Raw genomic sequence first — 21,419 nt, 5'->3', positions numbered from 1 at the left:
CAACTAATTCAGAGGTCACCATCAGAGGATTATAACTGCAGATGGGAAACCGGGATGAGAGGGGAGTTCTTTAAAATCCTATCTTGTTTTCCTACAAATAATGTCTCTTACATAAAATTTGCAAAGAACCATGAATGCAGCAAAGAGACTTGCCTTAGAATATCAGACTAGATTGCTTTTTCCATGTAGACTCCACTTGGTGATTTTTATTCTTTATTATTTTTTTAAACAAAAACCTATTTCTGAAAATACAATGAGCTGCTTTTTGCAGGGTTCACAATTCCCAATAGATGATGATGCCATTTTTCAAGGTCTCACACACGTTGTGGCTTTGGGGCTTATTTATTAGCTCCCAAGAAAAGCCTGCCTTTCAGTGAGGTTTATATACTCGAGTAATTGCATCAGGGGACACAGAGCAGGTTGCTGTTAAAGAGGGTTGGTTGTACATGCGTCTGCAAGGAAGGCCCTGGGCCAGGCAGCTGTCAGACCAGTGTGCAACGGGTTTAAACAAACACAGGGAAGGGTCTGTGGAAACGGCGAGGAGGAAATCCCCTTCTGTAAGGGTATGTGGAACATTATTCTAGGGCCACACATACTGCCGGGGAATAATGCCTTTCCTTTCCTCCCTCCAGGTAAACACATAACTCCGTTACGGAGATGGCACTGGGCCCACCCAGATCACCTTCAAATTCAGGTGTCAGAAACCACAGTTGACATGAAGCAAATTGTTTTTAAGTAAAAATCACGGTACCGCTTTGATACGAATTCCACCAGGGACTTTCCAAAGGTGTTTATACACGTGCCTGAGATTAACTAGAGGGTGATTTTTTCCCTTTCAACCTTAATTTCAAAAAATTACCCAAGAATTGCACTTGGGCCTGTTATTGCAGAGAATTGAAAGAACACCCAAATGCCAGGTCCCTGTGGGTGGGTGGAAGGATAGACAAATAAATGTGTAACTGCAAGAGAGGTTGGTACTAACATGGTAATAGCAAGTCATGGCTGAAAAAAATGCAGATACTGGCCAAGCACAGTAGCTCATAGCCTGTAATCCTAGCGCTTTGGGAGACCGAGGCAGGCGGATCACTTGAGGTCAGGAGTTTGAGACAAGCCTGGCCAACATGGTGAAACCCCGTCTCCACTAAAAATACAAAAATTAGTGTGGTGGCACATGCCTGAAGATTGAAAGAGAATCGCTGGAACCTGGGAGGCAGAGGTTGCAATGAGCCGAGATCACACCACTGCACTCCAGCCTGGGCGACAGAGTGAGACTCCCTCTCAAAAAGAAAAAAAAAAGAAAAAGAAAAAAGAAAGAAAAATAAAATGCAGATACTTTCAGAAAATAAATCCCTGCTTCCCCTGTGTGCACTCTAGGCCCCCACAACTGTGGATTTAAATTGCCTGGGTTCAAATCCTACTTCTGTCACCCACTAGCTGAGCAACCTGGGCAAGTCACTTTTTCCCATGCCTGGGTTTGAGGCTTCTGATAGCACCTACGAGTCGTTGACTGAGATGTTGATCCCAACTCTTCACTCTCCTGTGGTGGTTATTACACATATGCATCCTTGTCACGGCCTTCCAGTGTGGGGATTGCACCTCCCCATTCCTTGACTTTGGACTTGCTTTAGACAATGAGATAATGGGGAGTATACCTGGATCAGAGGCTTGAAGTGTGCTTGCAGGGCCAGACCTGCTTTCCTCTGTTCTGGTGGTCCATCATGAGAAGAACACGTTGCTGCCTCTTTCAGAGAGGCTTCAGAATGAACACACATGGAGGAAACCTGAACTTGACTTGCTGTCTGGAGCCATGTCACTCCACATACAGCAGGACTCACAGCTGCTACAGGCAACCTACAGACATAAGAGCAAGGCAGGGAAAATGCTTATTGTTGCAAGCCACTGAATGTTGCAAATGTTTTGTTACACAGCATTGTTGTGGCTGTAGCTGGCTGATACATGGCCTCAGTGGCCTGGTGTCAAGACTGAAGACAAACTATTTTAAAAATACTCAGCACAATTCCTGGGACACAGTAAGAGTTAAAAATCGTAGTTCTTATTAGTAATCATTATTATTGCAAGTAGTTTTATCCATGATAGTCACATAATTGAATGTTTGTTAACATGCAATTGTGTAATAAATTGAATCCATGAATAAGTATAACTCGAATAAATATTCTGTAAGAGATGCTACAAGGACACCAGCAAACTGGAATGTCAGGGACCTGCCACAATCCTTGAAATCACATTCACTTACTCATTCATTATTCACTCATTCAGCAGACACTCTCTTAATGCCTGCTGTGTGCCACTCACAGAGCTGAATGTTGGCACCACTGAGGTCACTAAGACTCAGCCACCTCCTGAAGAAAGGGACCTTCAAAGTCCCACGTTGTGACAAGCATTGTGCTGAGCACTTTCCCATGCCTGTGAGGCCAGTATTACTTATCCCCATTTTTCAGGCCAGGAGACTGAGGCTTGCAAACCAAACACTTAGGCAAGGACAAAAAGCCATGTCTGTTCCATGAGTGCGCACCAGTGCCGATGAGTTCAAGTTCATAGTGGGCAGACCCATTAGGGAAGCACCGTGGGGCAGGGCAAAGAATGGACACACCTTTTCACTCTCTGCCTCCTGCGTGCTAAGAGGGGCTCAGTAAACACTGAAGCTCAGGAGCCCCAGGTCCTGCTCCTGCCACTGAAAAGGGCTGCACCTGGGTGTAAGGGAGCCCTTCGGGTCATTGCAGAGGCCTTCAAATTCATTTTGGCAGCCCTGGCTTCAGATTTCTTCCACCTCTGCCACCAGCAACGACCTGCCTCCCACTCTGTGACTTTGACAAATTTAGACTGCTCAGTAACCTGAAGTGCATTTCAATTTCATAAATTTAGCAATGCTCTGGTTAGGTGGCTCCCTTCTGCAGTAATGCATCCATTAAGTGCACTTTAAGCCCATTTTGGTATGCTAATCCATCACAAATCGACGTGAAATTTGGGTTCTTGTGAAAATTTCCTACACCCCATCCAAAACCTCTACCGGATTTAGGACAATAACAACTAGTGGTTCCTTAGAACAGCAGACTTCGGCTCTGCATCAAACCTTCAGTGAAAAAAGGAATGGGGTTAGTTTTAAACCAGTGTCCAGGCTTGTATATTCACGAGAGCTGTCTGCTCTTACAGGGTCCTCCTGAGGGGCGGTTCGCATGTTCCAAAAGTGCTGCTGCAGCTTTAAGATTTCAGAGCTCTATTCCAGAGAAATGGAGTCCTGTATGTCTCTGCATTCACCACCCCTAGCTCAGAGCCTGTAAATGTTTATGAATGACCCAGTTAGAATCACCTGGCTTGATTAGCACTTACTCATTCATCAGACTTAGTTAGCTTCATATGATTTCACTATGTCCTGATGAAGACTGGGGATCCTAAAACACAGGCAGATGCCTCCGAAGGAAAATCAGATGCAAACCCCCCGTGCCTCCAGTGATGACCACGTCATCAGAATGGTGCAACCTGTTTATCATACAGCCTCTGAGGCCGGAAGGAATGTGCAGCCAGTAATTGACAATACAAAGAACCTACAGGTGATAAAAGAGATATAATGTCATTGTTATCACCACCTAAGACTCTGTTGCTACCAATTGTTGAAGGGCAGCACCTATTAAGTAGATGTTTTTAGCTGCGTAATAGACATTTCGCCAATAAGATAAAGTTTACAGCTGGTAGCGTTCTCACTTACTTGCTTCTGTCATAAGATCTACAACCCATTCAACAGCAAAAATGAGCTGTTGACTTGGTAAATTTAGAGCAGCATCGCCTGCCCTAGATGTGAAATACCTCAGCCTTCTAAATAAATTTCATTTTCCTGGTTGAGCATTTAATGCAGTGAAATGTTACAAAGCGGTGTTTAGGAGGATAATAGAAATGAACACCCACAGGCAGACACAGCAAGCAGTGCATCATGATGGGCACTCCTTCCCAGCCCAGCTTTGCTTCCAGCTCCAACCCAGACCTGCTTCACCCCCACCACCCCGGGCTCTGTGGGTGTCCACCGTGCACCTTCTCAGGCGGTGCCTGTGAGAGAATCTCCATGACATCTTTACTGCTGCTCCTTTACCCCAGTGCAGTGAGCCATAGTCCTCTTCCCAAGCCTGGCTCATCTTGGAAGTGCCTGGACAGTTTTCAAAATGCAGATTCCTAGGCCCCAATACCAGAGATTCTATGACAGTGGGGTGGGGCCAGTCATCTGAATCAGAGTGTCTGGGGTGGCACCTGGGCACTTGTGTATTTAACAAGCTCCCTCAGCGCCCATTGACCTTTGAGAGCTGCTGGTTTGGACCAGTCTCATGTCTCCCACGAGGCTGTCACAATAGCCTCCTCCTGCCACTTTCCCTGCCTCCTCTCCCTGCTAGCTGCTAACTGGTTCTTTCTACTTACACAGCCAGGGTCTTTCCAACACACAGATCTGATTCTGTCGGCCCCATGGCTAAACACCTTTGATGCCTACCCTTAGCACCTCCACTGCGCCAACAAGGTTAGCCAGGTCCAAGTCCACATTGCCAGGCTGTGCAGCTGTGGCCCTGCCTCTTCCCTGGGCCCATCTCCCTCCTTGGCTCCTGGACACCCATCGGCTCCATCCACATGGCTTCCCAGAGTGGCTCAGGGGCAACAGACAGGGTGGTTCTGAAAAGATGAGTCCTGTGACAATGGCAGCACAGAACACGGGTGTCCACTTCCAGGGACTCTCTGCTCTTAGATGGGGGTTGGCTCTTTAGGAGTTGCTTAGACAAAAGCAACCACCTGCTGTGGGTATGGCTGTGGGTGTGGGTGAGAGCTGGGGGCGGGGAGCAGTGTGAGCACCTGTTCAGAAGTGTGCCCCACCCCCATCAGACCCGTGGTAGGCTCACCTGAGCACTAGGTACATGGGCCACAAGCACCCAGACTCCGGCTCTGACCTCAACTCCACTCCTCCTTTGCTGTGACCCCCTCTGAGCCTCACATCCCTCCCTGTGACATGAAATGTGGAACAGGATTCTCTCCTGGGACGGTCCCCTGTCCCGTGTCATCCAGAATCGGTATCTCTCATTGTGAGAAGTGAACAGAAAGGGATTTCCTCACTCTCTGAATTGATCTTCTGTTGCTGAGTAAGAAATTTCCAGCAATTCATGACTTAAAGCAGAATCCATTTTTTTTTTTTTTAATCTCACAGCCTGTAGACCAGAATTCTGATGGGGTCTCTGCTCTGGGTCTCACAAGAATGAAATGCAGGTGTCGGTCAGGCTGGGCTCGAACCTACAGGTCCTGGGGAGAAATCCAAGTCTTGGCTGTTGGTAAACTGAGGCCCCCATTTCCTTGCTGGGTACCAACGTGGGTGCACTCTCTATGCTTAGAGGCCACCCACATTCCTTCTGTGTGACCCTCTCCACCTTCAAACAGCAACGGCATTTTGAGTCTTTCTCACTCTTGAAGCCCCTCTGCCCTCCTTTTCTACCAGCTTTTAAGGGCTCATGTGATTCCATTAAGCCCACCGAGGATAATTCAGAATAACCCCCTCTGCTGAAGTCAACTGATTAGTAACCTTAATTACATTTGTAGAGTCTCATTTCTTATGTAACCCAACATATTCACGAGCATGACACCAGGGCACAGGTAAAGGTGATGGGGTGATGGGGTAATGGGGGTAAAGGTCACAATTCTCCAGAGAAACAGAACCAGTAGGATGTATGTATGTGTGCATGCCTGTATGTATGTGTGCACTAGAAGAAATTGGCTCACATGATCATGGAAGCTAAGGAGTCCCAGCCCTCAGGTCTCAGCCTGAGTGTGACAGAAGGCAGGAGGGGGCCGGCATCCCAGGTGAAAGCAAAGAGAGAGAGGACTCTTTCTTACTCAGCCCTATGTTCTATTCAGGCCCTTATTGAATTAGAGGAGACCTGCCCTCCCTGGGAACCCTGGCCTGGGGAGGGCAGTCTGCTTTGCTCCATCTACCAAGGCAAATACTAATTTCATCCCAAAACACTCTGATATGGTTTGACTGTGTCCCTACACAAATCTCATCTTGAACTGTAGTTCCCATAATCCCCATGTGTTGTGGGAGGAACCTGGTGGGAGGTGATTGAATCACAGGGGCCATTACCCCCATGCTGTTCTCATGATAGTGAGTGAGTTCTCATGAAATCTGATGGTTTTATAAGGGGCTTTCCCCCAGACTTCACTCAGCATTTCTCCCTTTTGTCGCCATGTGAAGAAGGGCATGTTTGCTTCCCCTTCCACCATGATTGTAAGTTTCCTGAGGCCTCCCCAGCCATGCTGAACTGTGAGTCAATTAAACCTTTTTTGTTTTTAGATTACCCAGTCTCTGGTATGTCTTTATTAGCAGCATGAGAATGGACTAACACATACCCCCACAGACAGACCCAGAAAAAAATGTTTGACCAGATATCTGGGTACCCCATGGCCCAGTCAAGTTGATACATAAAATTAACCATCCCAGGGGTCATTTAAAATTCAGCCTATCTCACTCTCTGTGTTAGGAGTTCCAACCAGCTAGTTTGTCCCACTTCTTCAGCAAATATTTTCTGAGCAGGCTCCAGGGATATCACACATGAGCTTCCAGGACTCCCACCCTACCGTTGGGAGGCCCACAGTCTGAAAGGCTTCAGACAGGAAAAAACCGGGTGCCATGCCCATGTCAGGGCTGGGGCAGGTGGCACCCCCCATCAGGTGCAGGTTCTTGTGCACTCAATGAGAAGCCAGCCCAGGCAAGGCTTCCCAGCCACATCACTCCAGGCCATGCTCAGGGATTTGCTTTACACAGGGACTCCCTGCACAATCACTGACTCACCATGTTCTTTTGATATAGTCACATAGAGGCAGTTGACACTGAAGTATACACAGGTGAGTTGTATGGTGGCTGGGAGTTGCTTCAATAATGGGCTGTGGGATGAGCTGGGGGTGTCAAAAAATGAGACCAGCCAGGGTCATTGAGGCTGGAGGGTGGCATGGTGGTATTCATCCCTATTTCTGGTCTATATTTGGAAACATTCATTTAAAAAGTGTTTTAAAAATGCATTTTAAATGACAGTTTTTGTCTTCCTCAGAAAGGAAAAACCATCATCATTTACCATTAAAAAAAAAAAATCACAAAGTAAATACAATGAAAAGAAAACAAAGTTACTCAACTCCAACCAGGTACTAATGAGTCCTTCCTCCTTGTTAACAGGAATGTGAGTGAGTGTCAAGAGTTTAGGGCCCAGGGTCCAGCAGGCTTTCTCACAGGGATCAGTTTTTAGCAAGATGCATCAGTTTTCTTTTGATCTTTCTGATTTTAAGAAAGCTGATAACAAAATACCCTTCTCAGTCTGTGGCCCTGCTGTCTTTAGCACTGGATGTCTGCATTACCTAGGAGCCCCTGTGGTCTGGGTGAGCCCTGTCTGGGCACACTGCATGTGTGCAGGGGGAAGAGGGATGCAGGTGGGAGAGGGGCCAGAGGATGGAGAGAGCACTGGAAGCAGCCAGGGAGAATCCACTCAAGAAGGGGAAGCTCCGGCTCAGAGATGGCCTCCGAGGCCCCTCCTCCCACCTCAGGACTCGACCTTCTTCTCTGGATCCCACTTGCGATCCCCCTGCCCTTAAGACTCAAGACCTGGAAGCACTGTTCATGCTCCCCACCCTCTGCCCCAAGCTTGTCCTGGGAAAGGGCCCAAGGGCCCTCCACACCCTAGTTTCAGCGTCCAGTGAAAACCCCACCTCTCCCGCCATCCCCAGGTCTAAGAGGGGACTACTTTGTTGTCTGCTAAGCCTCTGATGTCCTGAGCATTTGAGGAGGTTGAGGTGTCGTGTTCTCAGCCCAGGCACAGCTCAGGGGCCTACACCTGAGGGCTACATCCCTGAAACCCTGAGGGACGTCAGCTTCACAGCTGGTCCCTCCATCCAGAATTGGGCTTTGGGCCTTCTGGTCCCATGTGAGGCCAGGCCTCCCGGCCTCTTGGCCTTTCTGAGTCCAGGTCTCCAGTCCACCCCAGTCTCCAAGGACAGGGGCTGAGCAAGGATACAGCAAACTACCTGTGCTGAAGCCACAGGGGAGGGATGGGAGTAGAAGCCGATCCCCCTCAAAGAGCACAGGGTCTAGGGGCAGTGAGTGCTCTCCTGACCTTACTGTGAGGGACAGGGCAAGGGGAGGCTTACCCCACACCGAACTTGTGCCCGGCACTACACTAGGGCATGCCTGTTAGCTCAAGCAAAGACACTGCAGCCTGCCACCTGCCCTGTTCTGGCCACCCTCAGATGGTGTACAGCATGGTTGCACAGTCCTGACCCACCCAGGCCAGGGGGGCTGGGAAATGAATGAGAGGACCCAAGGTGGCCAACAGGGAATGGGTCTTCAGCACCATGGAGCACACATGCCCATCCAAGGAAGCCACTATGTCTCAGTTCCCACTGGATGGAGCATGGGAGTCTGAAATTTGGATATTATTGTGAAATAGCCCAATTTAAAAAAAAAATCTTGGATTGGCAACTAAATCAGAAAAAATAATTGTACAATATAGTGAGATCCAATGCCATCAGATTGCAGGAGAGTCCCACAGGCCGTCACTTTGCAACCTCTGGGGTGATAAACACCAGCAGCTGAGTCTGTAGCTCTACACCAATGGCTTCCAGATGCTTCAGCTAAGCTGAGCCTGCAAGGGCTTGAGTAGGGCTAAGAGGACGCTGCTCCAACTACAAGCTCAGGCAGTGGGCAAAATGCACACAGCTTTGTAGGAGTTGGGATGGGACTCATTGGCCCTTGAATCAGTGCCCTGTTCAGAGTACCATCCAACCCAGAAATGGGCCAGATGCTGTCTGAGAATCCCACCCCAGCAGACCAGAACCAAACTGGAACCCAGGTGTCTCCTCCAGAAGCCTGAGGGCCACCTGTCACCTTGCTCCAGATTTGCATGTTTTTGCTCCAGTAGCATATGCCAACAGGGACTGCAAACATTTTCAGATGACAATGTCACAATTACAGTCCTTGGGGCAGTTTGCTATTTCCTGTTTTCTTCTTTTATTCCCAAGCCAGGCCAGGCTCTATCACAGGAAGGGGTACAGGGGTGATGGAGCTGAGACTAGGACAAAACAGAGGTGGAGCAGGGCCTACAGGTGGGGACAACTCAACGATGGACACCACCTTTGATGGTGTCCCTGCTGCCTGAGGCCACCTGCCTCTAAACATGGCATCACAATGACTTCTCGCTTTGGAACAGAATTTGCAAAGGCTCCAAGGTTGATGTTATATTGTCCCCTAACGTGGCCTTCAGGTCTCTCCTAGGAGAGCAGCTATAAGCTCTAGCCTGCCCTGACAGGGCTGCAGGGGAGGTGGTTGTGGATGTTGATGGTGTACCTTTCATGGGATGCTTCTTTGCCCTGGCGGACGGCCTGATTAAGGCCCAAGTGTCTGACCCATGACCAGGTGTCCTTGTCCCTTGTGCTGGCAGATGCCCTTGTGGCTCTTGCCTGACTTGTGTCCAGTTTATTCCTACCAGGATACCCACTCTCTAGGACAGCCCTGAGCAAGAGGGAAGGTAGATTTGGGTGTGTCAGTCAAGTGAGACACAGAGAAGGCAACTCAGCAAAACACACGAAATAACAGAAGCAGATGTTATTACTTACAGGTCCCAGAGAGAAGAGGGCAGCATGCCTCAGGGCCAGCGGGCAGCAGGGAGCTGTCTGGGACGCGCAGGCTCCACCAGCATGTGTGGAGCAGGGCTGGGGGGACCCAGGGGCCAGAGCCTTTACTGGGGTCCAGGGCTTACCTAAGCAGGTTTTCCATGGGAGTTCTAGCTGGTGGGTTTAGAGCAAGCAGGCACAGGTATGGGGTTGCTGTGGCCGAGAGGGTGTCACTGGGGCATATCTACTCAGTCCATGCTGTGTGGACATCAGTGGAGTGAATCGAGTAGGCTGTACCCAGCTGTCCCATAGGAGGTGGGGGCATGGTCACCAGGAGGCCTGGCATAAGGCAGATGTCTGGATCAAACACATTGAGAAACTGGGAGGAACCGGGAGGAACCAAAGAAGTGGAAACTGTCAGGGGGGTCTAAGCTCTACCTCTGGTCTGAGAAAGTTAAATTTATATTCAAAATGGATGCTGGGGCAACGTAAAATTCTAAGAATTCAGTCCAGGTGGAGACTTGGATCAGGGGCCACCCCCTCACTATCCTCATGCCTCTGGGGATATCTGGCCTCTGGTTGGACCCTGGGTGGGGGCGATTCAAGGAGGGAGGAGCCCAGCATTTGAGAAGTGAAGGAGTGGAGAAGGACATCTCCTGGACCACAGAGGCCCCCAGGCCCTGCACCATGTTTAGGGCTTCTCTCCTTCCAGAGTGAGAAGCCCCATCATCTTTACCAAGATGAGGAGGCCGTGCCCAGTCATCCTCTGAGCCAGGTCCTTGTGTGCCTCCTGCAGGTGCCCAACAGGGGCTGTGTTGGAGACAAAGCTGAGAGTCACCCTCAGGCCCCATCTGCTAATTATCTGCCTCCTCCAGGCTGGGCCTCTGTAAGTCCTGGGAGTGGAGCACCAATCTCTTCCCAGCAGGGAGCACATCTGAACCAGCCTTCCAGCAGGCCTTCCCCGTGCCTCCAAGGCATTCGGAACTCAGAAGGCTATTCCTTCAGGATCTGCCTCCAAAGCAGCCGAGGGGAGCTTCTCTCTCCCCCAAGGAACCACCAACTCTAACACGTGCATCCCATCTCTTGTCCTCAGGCCAACCAATCAAACTTGTTACTTCACTGGCTGCAATCAGGGTCTACAGCTGCCTCCCCGGTGGGAGTGGCTGAAAAAACAATTATTTCTTCTTTCAACTCAGTTAGAATACTGAGCCGATAGTTGAAGAGGCAAGGAATCAAATATTAATAGAAATGGCTGTGTAATTCTTATTTGGAATATTAATTTATGTGAAGGGACCAGGGACCGACAGACGAATCCTCTTCTGTGAAGTCCTAGTGAAGGAGCTCTCCCCAGTCTCATCAAAAAGCCTAATACAAATAAACAAGTTCCTGAGGCTGAACAGGACCTGCCCCAGGCAAAGCGCTGCAGCAGCAACACACCAAAAAATAATCATGCCATAAGTATCTCTGTGCAAACGCATTTATATTCATCCAGTTATTTGGGCCCTGGTACCTATCTCTTAAAGGTTCATGTAGGAAATATTAATGCCCCATTTTATAAATGAAACAATAAGCTCAGAAAGAGGAAACGTCTCACCCAGGGACTCACAGCCGATAAGTCATAACTGTATCAGGAAGGATTGAAATCCAAGTCCCGCGCTCTCCCTGCTAAAGCCCCTGCCCTTTGAAAATCTTAATCTCACAGCATCCCTGGGTCTATACTTTATTCAGCCCATTCTGTAGAAAAGGAAACTGTATTTGAGAAAGCATTGCCTTTGACACTTTCCCAAATCCCCTGTAGCATCCGTCCACCCACCCATTCCCCCCTGTAGCTTCCCAGCACCCTAGGAGCCTAATCCATGTTTCCCAGGATCAGAACCCATGGGGGTGGTGCATCCACATGTGTTGTGCAGTCTTCAGGCTCTCCGGCTCAGTATTTAAAAAATATCAACACCCCAAACCACAGAACACAAGGTTTCCGCACCTTGGCAAATTCCCTGCTGACTCAGCCAGGCTGGGAGGGAGCCAAGTATGGTAACTCCTCCGGCCTTGCGTGAGAAATATTTATTGTTGAATAGTCCTCTGTTTAATAAAAGGCACCCAGGCCTCTTGGCGGGGCAGAGAGGCTCCAGCGAGCACGACTCTATTTCCCAAGCCTGCCACTTTCCGGTGGGATTGTTCAGGGGCAGCTTCATCCTCAGTTGTCCGGTAGAGCTTGTGTTTTCCCTCTGCAGAGCACAGGGTGCGACCATGATTTACCTCAGTCAGAACAGGTTTTTCAGTTTCCATTTTCACCCTATTTTGGTTTTGCTTGGTGAACTAGGCAAATGACTTAACTCCTCTGCACTTCCGTTTGCCCATCTGTGAAATGGCTAGAATGTAATGTAGACACTGATTGATCTGTAAAGAGCTCGCCTCTGATTCACCTCCAGATAACATGATTCTTCCCAGAAGTGAGAGGTAAGAGCTTGTGTTCGGGGCTGAGGGGAGTCCTTCCTGGAGGCTGAACAGGTGGGTCTGTGTTGACTTGAAAGGAGCCTTTGAAATAAATGCCAGAATGCAACAAAGAAAATGGCAAAGGACTTCAGGGCACAGGAAAACTAACTCCACTGTTCAATAATGCACGAAGCTTTTTATGATGCTTATGAGAAAAGCTCCTGTCTGCAGAGGAGGGGCCAACAGAGCCGGTTTCAGAACAGAGTGTTCATAATATATGGGATTCCAAATCCCAACGACCAAAGACCAGGGGGGTTAATCATGTTTCAATTACCTCCACAATTGCAAAGCATGATATTTATGTGATGTGCCCTGGCCGTCTCTGTGTTAAAAGCATCCTTCCACTTGCCATAATGAGCACCTTCATGTCTGTTCCCCCGTCCCACCCCCGCCTGTCCTGGGATTACTTATGTTCAGACTGGGAATTGATCACCGGCTTCCGAGCTTCAGTTGCCAGGATAACACACGGGGCTTTTTAATCTGTCAGGCTCCCCTTTGTTCTTTGGGGACTGGCTGCTGAGCAGTGCCCAGCAGGGGTCAGAGGCAGAAGGGCAGTGGATGCTTTGCAGGGTGTGAGGGGAGGTGGCCAGGGCACCTGGTGTTGAGCAGGTTGGTGACTCTGGCCCGGGTCTCTCTGAGCCCTCTAATGCTGTAACCTACTGCCTGTTGGGGCAATCCATCAACAAGCCTGTCATCTTTCCCCAAAGCTGCCCTAGCCTCCCTGGTCGTAAGCTCAGTGAATGACAGTCGCCCAAGTGAGGAGTCTGGGAATTGCCCCGTCCCCAGCTGGATTCCACTGTTGATAGCTCAAGGCCCTGCTTCCTCCTCCCCCGCTGCGTTACCATGGCCCCATTCAGGAGTCCATCCCCCGTGTGGAGATCTCTGCAACGGCCTCCCGAAAGGTCTCTGTGCCCTGTACACTCCACCGCCTTCTTTTCATTGTAGCCAGAGCTCTCCAGCCCGGCCCAGCCTGACCCACCACCTCATCCTTTCCACCATGCAGCCCCCATCCGCCTTCCTTGCCGCCCCCCTGCAGGCACCCGGAGCACTGACGGCTCCCAGACACTCTTCTGCCTCTTGTCCCGGCTCCCGCAGCCTGGAATCCCCCTGGCCCTACCCTCTGAATGGTGTACATTTACTGCTGGTCGAGTATCCGTTTGCTTCCCTGCGTTTCCCAGCCCCTCTGCAGTGATGTGGGGCCACGTAGCGAGTCCTGATCCAGGGATGGAGAGCTGGACGGTCAGTGTCATTTCCAGCTGAGGCCAAGGAGCAGGCGGGGCTCTCCAAGTGCTGTCTCCCTTGGGATGAGACCAAGGACCCCCAAGGGCAAAGCAACCACAGTTCCTAAGTCACTGCAAAGACACCTGGATGCCGAGTACGCATACGTGAACTGCTATGCCTACGTGGACTGCTATGCCTGGCGAAGCCCAGCTCAGTCACTCCTCTAGGAGCCCCCAGCTAAACTCAAGTCCAAGTGGTGCTTCCATAGCGTCCTGTGATCTCCCCGAGGGCAGGAGCTTTGTGTCTGATAGAATTTGGGTGTTTGTCTCCTCCAAATCTCATGTTGAAGTGCAATCCCCGATATTGGAAGTGGGGGCTGGTGGGAAGTGTTTGGGTCTTGGAGGCAGATCCCTCATGAATGGCTTGGTGCTGTCCACCAGAGTAACGAGCAAGTTTTCATGAGAACTGGTTGTTAAAAAAAAAAAAAAAAGAACCTGGCACCTCCTCCCCTATCTTTTTCTTCCCCTCTCACTCTGTGACATGCCAGCTCCCCTTTGCCTTCCTCCATGAGTAGAAGCTCTCTGAGGTCCTCACCAGAAGCAGATCCTGGACCCACACTTCTCGTACAGCCTACAGAACCGTGAGCCAATCACACCACTTTTCTCCATAAATTACCCAGCCTCAGGTATTCCTTTATAGCAATGCAAAACGGACAAATACAGTCATTGCCGCCATCACTACCTATCGTGTTCTGAGCTCTGTCTAAATGCTTTACACATCTTATCTAATCCTAGTAGTTGCCCTCTGAGGTCTATACTATTCCCATTTTGCCAACCCAGACACTGAGTTCTCACAGGTTAAGTGGCTTGTTTAGCCACCCCGCTACTGAGGGACAGCCTGTCCAAGCCCACATGCTTCCCACATCAGTATCCACAGCCAGCATTTAGCACAGGGGCTAGCCCACAGTGGGTGCCTGGTGAAGTTTGTTGAATGAATACCTAAAAGATGCTCCACCTTCTGACTTCCCTTTTATGCAGTGGAGCCTGGGGCTGGGCGAGTGGGGGGGGTTTCCCACTGGGCACTGGGGACAAATGGCAAGTTGTGCCCAGGAAGGTACATCCAGGGCAGGTGACTCCAGACATTTCCCCTCAACTCAAGTTGCAGAGTACTTTTGTGATGGGGCCTTTTTTTCCTTTCTTCGTTTAAAAGAAAACCGAAGAAGGATGGACTGGCCACAGTCCTCATCGCTTGCATCCACCCTGACACTCATCTGAAGGCTGTGGTTTGGCCTCAGGACCTCTGGCAGCAGCGCCCAGGTGACTGCCCCTGTCCCTCACCACCTCTGTTTGGGGGAGGGAGGACGAGGTGCACTGAGCTGGGCCTGAGCCACTGGGTGGGGCGCTGGGAGCCAGCGTGAAGAAGGGAGCTTGCGGGGGCTCTGGCAGCCTCTGCTCTGGTAACATGTTCAGCACAAAGAGCCATTATGCCAATTGTCTTCCTTCCTGGGCAAAAGAAAAGCACAGCCAAGGTGACAAGTGAGAAGGCTGTTTGAGAGACCCCGATGAGTGGGGTGGGGGTGGGTGGTCAGCTCCGGGAGGGGGTTTGGGTGGAGGGAGGAGGGCTGCAAGGTGAGCGGACAGTTTGTCTTTGGAGTTTGTCTTTCCATGACTGGTGGCATGGTGCCAAGCTCTGGGCAGAAGAGAGGGACTCTGCCTTCTGCGGGCAGGGATTTGTTGGCATGTCTGTACCCAATTGACCAGTCACTGGGCCTCTGGAACCCGCTGAAGGTAGTTGTTTGTTTGTCTTTTTCTGCTCTGCCTGGCCTGCCTGAAGACCCACTGAGACAGCGTGTGGGGTTTGAATTCACTCTTCATGATCGGCTTCTCCTGGGGATTAGAAAATCCACAGCCAAAAGCCGTCTCCTGCCCCACCCACCTCCACCATCTGCAGGAAGGAGACAGTGGAAGAGAGAGCCCCTCTTTTCCCTGGGGATACTGTCATGTTTGTGTCTGGCTGTGATGCCCAGAGCGGCTGCACCTCGCCTCCACCTTGAAGATGCAGCCAATGGGCAGAGCCCATGGGATCCAGGAGAAGTGAAGTCAGAGCTTTGACATCCTGTCTGGAGCATGCCCTGCCAGGATTTCTGGGCTGTGAGATGACAAATGTCCTTAAGTCTTAGACTAATTTGAGTTGAGACCTTCTATTGCTTATAACAACATCATTGTAAGGATGTTTTTGGGAGTCTGGGTCTTATTCTGGGGCAATAGAGAATAGATAATGACTACTAGTGGGTGGGTGGATGGATGGATGGATAGATAGAAGAATGGATCGGTGGATGGATCTATGGATGGATAAATGGATCAATGGATGGATGGATCAATGGATGAGTGGGTGGGTGGGTGGATGGATGGATGGATGGATGGATGGATGGATGGACGGATGGACGGATGGACGGATGGACGGATGGACGGATGGACGGATGGACGGATGGGTGGATGGGTGGATGGGTGGATGGGTGGATGGGTGGATGGATGGATGATGGATGATGGTCACCGCCTGGTCAAAAACCATGAGGCTGCTATAAAGGAAATGGATTGTCAGGAGGAGGTTTTGGGAGCCAGAAGCAGGAAGGATTGGAATCTGGTAGGAGTTGAGGGCCCACCAGTCCATGCCAGCCCCACCTTTGCAAAGAACCTTCACCAGAGATGGGAAGCCCCCCATGGAGCAGTCAGCCCATCCGGCTGCTGGGATGGTGCCATGATCTAGAAGGACATCAGGCATCCAGTGCAACACGGCTCCCACTGTTGCTTTCATGCCAACATGTGTAAAACTCTGCAAAGGCACAACATGCATTGTCTCTCTACCCACAGAGACAAGCAGAGTGTCTGTGTGTCTGACTGTGTCAACACACAGTCATTAAAAAACATGTTTCATTGAAAACACAACCACATAATCACAGCCATTACCTCCTATTCCCTTTAATAAACGAAGAAGTAAATATCAGACCTAAAGCCCAAGAAATGTCAGTGTGGGGACTTGGGAGAAGAAAACAGATCACAACATTAGGGCATTTACTCTCCTGTATGCTTGCTACTCCAATAAGCCACCCTGCCCGAGGCAGCCACCCTGTGTATCCTAAATGCTCATTAACTGCTGGGTCATGGCCAACAGATGCTCAGCGTGCTTACGGAACATTGGTGTGGAGTTCATCTGAAATATCTTGGGAGACCCTATTGGGGAAGGCACGGGGAATCACACTTGGTTGGGCTTATATCACGGCTCTCTCATTTCCCACCTGGATGATCTTGAGGTGGTCTCTCCTCTGCACCTGTAACGTGGCGGTTTGAGGGGGGCTTTTTTCTGTAAGGGTTAGGTCCATGTCAGGGAGAGTAGAGGAGCTGGGCTCCTTGGAGGAATTGAAAGCAGGGAGTTAAGTTGGGAGGGAGGAAGGGTGTAATGTGTAGGTGACAGAAGGGCTGGCTTTTTCATGTTTTCTCACCATGATTTTTAGCCTCCTAAAATGTTATTCTCTGCCATAGATTCAATATTACATTGTTGGGTTCCGCTTAAACAGGTTATTTTTCAGTCCTCTGCAAAATGAGACCCACCGAGGCCTACCTCAGTTGTGAAAGTCCAATGAAGCACTTTCTGTGTTGGCCGGAGCTGAGCCACACCCCTCCCTAATCCACCTTATCACAAACCAAAATTGTCAGTGCCCTGATGGATTCACAGGCTTCCTCCAATTTCACCAGCACCCTCAGGTTCAGCTGGCCAGGGACACCCTCACGGTTCATCTCTGACTTCACACACTTTGAGCCCCGTATGTCCCCCTGCCCTTATGTAAGGGTCAGGGAAGTACTGGGGAGGTGAGGAGGTTCAGCAGAGGTGTTTATGTGGTCATTTTTCCATCAACTTTCAAAACTCCCGTGGTGTCTCCAAGACAGCAGCCTATGTGGTCAGCACTAGGATTAACCCAAAGTATTGGGCATTCTTCACCACAAGAGGGTGGAAAAGCCAGAAAGTACACAAATGATGTCGGTTCCAATGGATCCACATATCTGAGAAGCTGGTGCAAAAGATGCCTCTCTTCTAGATCATTCTCTGCGTCTCCTCTGTGACCTGATTGACCTAGAGTCCCCCTTACCCTGTTGTATATATGGGGGTCTGAGATCGACTATCTCTAATAGCAGAGGAAAAATCTTCCCAGGCCATTGATGGACATTATCCAAGAGTCTGTCTCATAATTCCTGCAGGCTTAAGAGCAGAACATTGGTGTGAGCACAGGAAAAGTTGGGGGATACGAGATAGAGGGAGTAGAATCCAACAATAAACCTTCCACATGCCCTCCTCTCAGCCCCATCCATGGGAGAGGCCTGGCAAGAGCTGGATAGGATCTCAGGCAACTTGCCAAGGAGGGAAACTGAGGCAGAGGCCAGCCCTGAGACTGGGCCTGCATAGCAGAGGGAAGGGAAGATGCCTTCAAGTGCTTCAGAGGGGCTCCTTGGAGGATGTCAGGTTCATTGGTTCTGGAGGACTTCCAGGACATACCACCTAGTGGTAAGATTAGCGTCTTATATCCTTAGGTTCCCATCGTAGGCCCCAGCAACTCTGGTCAGGACGCTCAGGGGAAGGTGGCGCCCAATATTCCTAAGAACTCCAACATCGTTTGCCTGCTTCCCACTGGGCAGGCTATTCTATGACTACTTCTAGCACTGGGAACACGACATGGGGAGGGAGGGCCCGAGAGAGCCGCGTAGATGGCTGTGTCTTTTCAAAGACTGTGTCTAAAATGCTGTGCGGGCAGGGGCTTCTGAAGAAGGTGGAATTGGAAATGGCCCTCTCTGGTTTTGAAAGCACCAGAAATGAATAGCCTCCTGAAGACGGAAGAAGGCTCTGCTGGCTAATATTGATTATCTTTGGGGCCAGAAGTTGTTTTGCAGTTGTTGCTGATTGAAAGGTTTTCTATTAATTCCTACTGGCAGGCAGAATAAGAAATATCGAACACCTAATTGTCTTTGAATTAATGACACCCCCACATGTAATATCTTAACCAACGCACCACGCAATCGATGCTTTGCCAAACTAGGCAGTTTCCAAAGGCAATGGCAGCGCAGCCCCGGGCGGGGGCAGGGGAGCACTAAGGCACCAGGCAGTGGGCTCAGTGCATCACCTCCTGCTCATTCTTGGCCATCAACAAAGTTGGTGGGCAGGAAGCCCCTCCCATCAGGGGCCTAGAAAACAGAGATGGGAGCACTTTCCTGGAGCGAGCTGTGGGCAAAGGATAGAGTCAGAGATGTGCGTCCGAGGCTGCCTCCACCCTCATCCTATCCCACTGACCCCCTCTGTCTCTGTCCCCTTGGCTGCAAAGTGAGACCCACTGAGAACCACCTCATTTGTGAAAATCCAATGAAATAACTCATTGCTGTACATGAAAGCATCCTGTAATCTATGAATGCATCTACTCATTCATTTACAAATGTTTATTGTCCAGTGCAGTGACTCACGCCTGTAATCCCAGTGCTTTGGGAGGCCGAGGAAGGTGGATCACCTGAGGTTAGGAGTTCAAGACCAGCCTGGCCAACATGGTGAAACCCCTTCTCTACTAATAATACAAAAATTAGCCAAGTGTGGTGGCGCATGCCTGTAATTCCAGCTACTCGGGAGGCTGAGGCAGGAGAATCGCGTGAACCCACAAGGCGGAGGCTGCAGTGAGTTGAGATTGCACGATTGCACTCTAGCCTGGGTGACAAGAGTGAAACTCTGTCTCAAAAAAAAATATATATATATATATCCCTAGTACATCAGCACTGTTCTGGGTACTAACGTCACAGTCATGAGTAAACCAGACTGAATCCCTGCCCTCAGAGAGATTGGCTTCTAGTAGGGAGGCAGATGATGAGACGAATAAGTAAAATGTGTAGCACTTCAGTGGCAAAAAAATGTAAAGAGAAAACGTACATCAGGGAAGGAGAAATAAAAGGAAAAGAGGACAGAAATTGGAGACGGTGAGTAGAGACCGTGTTCTCCAAGAGTTTAGCTGTGAAGGGAAGGAATTGAGTGGGTTGGAATTGGAAGGCAGGTGAGGTCATGGGAGGAGTTTACGTTTACAAGGAGAAAGTATGGCAGGTTTGGGTTTTGATGGGAATGAACCCATGAAGAAAGAAACCTCCTTGCAGGAGGAGGAGGGGGAAATTTCTAGAACAGTGTCCTTTAGAGCAGGAAAGAGAAGATGGGATCTGGCACCAGGGACTGACCTCAGCTGGACACAGAGATGGCTTGTCCACAGGAAGAGGAGAGACGATTGTGAGGGCCAACAGGCAGGTGGGTGGGGCGCTTATGGACATTCTTGGGTTGCTTTAATTTTCTCGTTAAAGTAGGTACAAGGCCTTCAGTGTTGAGCGGAGATGGGGCAGAGGTGCTGGGGTTTGCAGGGACAGGAGAGTGGACATATGGCCAGCTGTGTGTGGTCCTGGTCCAGCATCCCAAGGCACACTAGGCGCTGTGGCTGTGTCTTCCTCCAGCCACATTTGGCTTCCAGAGTGCAGGCCAGGGTAAGTAGCAGAAAGGTAGATTTAAGAGGGGTGTGGTTTACCCAGAAAGCACAAAAAAGCAAAAGGGGCTGGGGTATGGAGGAGGATGTGAGGCAGTTGTCATGATGACAGCCCAGGGAATTCAAGCTGGGTGAGGAAGGGGTGGGGGACAGTGAGAAGATGGTAGGACCAAGGGCCAGAATCTCCTGATGTGTCAATGGATCGTTGGATTGGAAGAAATCAAGGCAGGGGGTGGTTGTTCAAATATCAGCTGTGGCTCTGGTTTGGGCAAATCTTCACTCAAGTATTTGCTGGGCTTTTCTATGAGGCCAACATTCCCCTAAGTCCAATCAGGTGAGGAGATCATGGATGGGTGGGTGGGTAGATGGGTGACAACCCCCTCCAGGCTCCTACGGTCGCTTTAGAAGAAGACACTTTGGGGTACTTTTCAAATCACTCACCTTCCTGGAGCTTCTGACAAATAGTGTGCAGGGACTACTCACATGTTTACACACGGCAGGCCCTGTTCTAAGCCCTGTGCATAGATGGTCCTTCTTAATTCTAACACGATAATAAGGGAGAATTAGTACCATTCTCCAGTCACATGGACGTGGTTGGAGAGGTTACGTAATTTGCTCCCAGCCACAGAGGGGGCCTCAGAGCTGGACATGTGCCCAGGCAGTCTGACTCCAGTGCCAGGTTCTTAACCACTCCCCAGTACCCCTTCCATACACGGAACCCCCACCCTGCTTCGAGGTAGTGATCCTACCTCGTTTACAAACTATTCATCGAGTCTATCCAATAAACCCACTTACTGGTAGAAAAACTGAGGCACAAAGAGGAGGAAGCCTTCCTTTGGGAAGATGATTTTTTGCATTGCATTGAGGCAAAACCTTGCGTGACTTAGAGTCCCAAATTGGGGTTCAAATCCTAGCTTCACCTTTATTGGCTGAGAGACCTCCTTACAGTGTATGGTAAATGCACCTGACAGCAATAACTTGCACATACCCTGAAAATGACCCTGTAGGGAAGATGCACCTGAATGCAGTTCACAGTTTGAACTAAGGAATCGGGAATGTCCAACCTAGAGACTCATTCCTCATCTATGAGGAACATCTGAGTCTCCGGACTGTCCCATGGAGTGTGGGCCATACAGGGGATTGATGCCCTTCGTTTTGGATTACATGAAGGTTCCCAGGTGGAGGTCATTAAGCGGTGGGTGCTAAGTGAATATGCTACATAAAATGCATGCTTTGTGCCAGGGGTTGTGGCTCTCCTGTCCAGCCCACTGGCCCTGGATTCTCTCCTCTGAATGTAGCCCCCAGTAAAACCCCATGTCTCATTCGCTGGCTCTGGGTCTCTTCTTTGGCCTCTTAAACCTAATGCCATCCCCACTGGAGTCTATATGGATGTGGCGTGACACCTAGTGACTCCAGCTTTCAGTTGACCTCGGCAACTTAACCAGGAAAGCCGGCCATCTGACCTCAGCCCATCCACTGCGCACAGTGGCTGGTTTTCCTAAGGACGGAGCAGCCTTGCTTC

At 50.0% G+C, this 21,419-nt stretch overlaps 1 long non-coding RNA gene across 1 annotated transcript; it reads left to right on the top strand.

The window, feature by feature from the left end:
• Positions 1 to 10,554: 10,554 nt before the first annotated feature.
• LOC103887796 lies at positions 10,555 to 15,521 on the top strand. The gene is made up of 3 exons (XR_652032.4): positions 10,555 to 12,090; positions 14,557 to 14,663; positions 15,181 to 15,521. It is a non-coding gene; the product is annotated as an uncharacterized LOC103887796 (long non-coding RNA).
• The last annotated feature ends 5,898 nt before the right edge of the window (positions 15,522 to 21,419 follow it).

The sequence above is a fragment of the Papio anubis genome, chromosome 11 (genome assembly GCF_008728515.1).
Source record: "Papio anubis isolate 15944 chromosome 11, Panubis1.0, whole genome shotgun sequence".
Lineage (NCBI taxonomy): Eukaryota > Metazoa > Chordata > Mammalia > Primates > Cercopithecidae > Papio > Papio anubis.
This window is presented reverse-complemented; position numbering and strand designations above follow the sequence as displayed.